Genomic DNA, 1,120 nt, shown 5'->3' on the forward strand with positions numbered 1-1,120 from the left:
CTTGTCTATGTTTTTATTTTTTATTTGTAATTACAACATTCAATTCGTGTTTGTAATTTTGCATCCCCATACAGAAGCTTAATCCATAGGTTATATTTTCTGTTTTTAATAGTGCTAACCAATCTATGAAAGCATGTGCAATTATTACTGACCAAGCAAAATAGATTAACTTGCGTGTGCATGATTAAAGGCATCTACGGTACGTGACCTGTTGGTGGTACTTGTGGACTGGAGTTAAGAACCCCTAATGTAGTAATGGGTGAACTTACAATGTCTGCTATGATATCCTGACAACCCACGTCCCCTATATTTTAGAAAGCGTGCCATTAGTCTTGTGGTTGGCAGTTAACCAACTTTGTTATGCATATTTCATTTTCCCAGTTGAGAATGGACCGGGGTTATACCTCAGTCTGTCTGAGGTGAACTACTTACAGTAATAGGGATGTACAGTACAGTATTCAATTAGACACACGGTTTACTCGACATCTGTGAGGTTGAATCCGACTGCAACCCCACAGCCAATTAAATCCCTCCCATAATGTATGACAATACTTAAGTTATGTAGTCTTGAGTCTTCTAATTAATATAAATATATATGTCTAGTGTCTACATGGCTCCGAAACACTGCCATTTGGTGTCAGCGAGTGAAACTATATCTTTCTCTCTCACACATGAACAAACACAGAGGCAATCACAAGGTAGCAGACTAGCTTTCCAAGAATTAGCTTTGAGTGGGCATACTAGTATCTCTATATGGGATGCGGTCATTTGGTCTACTGCATTATGGTAGAAAGTCATTAGGTCGACATGCTAAAAGGTCGACATGACTCTAGGTCGACATGGGAAAAGGTCGACATGATTCTAGTTCGAAAGGTCATTAGTTCGACAGGTCATTAGTTCGACAAGGTCATTAGTTCGACATTGTCTATGTCGACCTTCACAAGGTCGACATGGGGTTTTTCACTGTTTTTTGAGCCAACATGTGCCGACAGGCGGTATTTCATGCCCTACCATCCACTAGGGCGTGGTGGGAGAATAAAATAGTGTGCCGAGCGTAGCGAGGCACCGTGCCCGACGCATAGCGAGCGGATGCAGTGCACTTTAAACTGTGTCCATGTCG

Source organism: Crinia signifera, chromosome 7, assembly GCF_055691185.1.
Source record: "Crinia signifera chromosome 7, ASM5569118v1, whole genome shotgun sequence".
In the NCBI taxonomy this organism is placed as follows: Eukaryota; Metazoa; Chordata; class Amphibia; order Anura; family Myobatrachidae; genus Crinia; species Crinia signifera.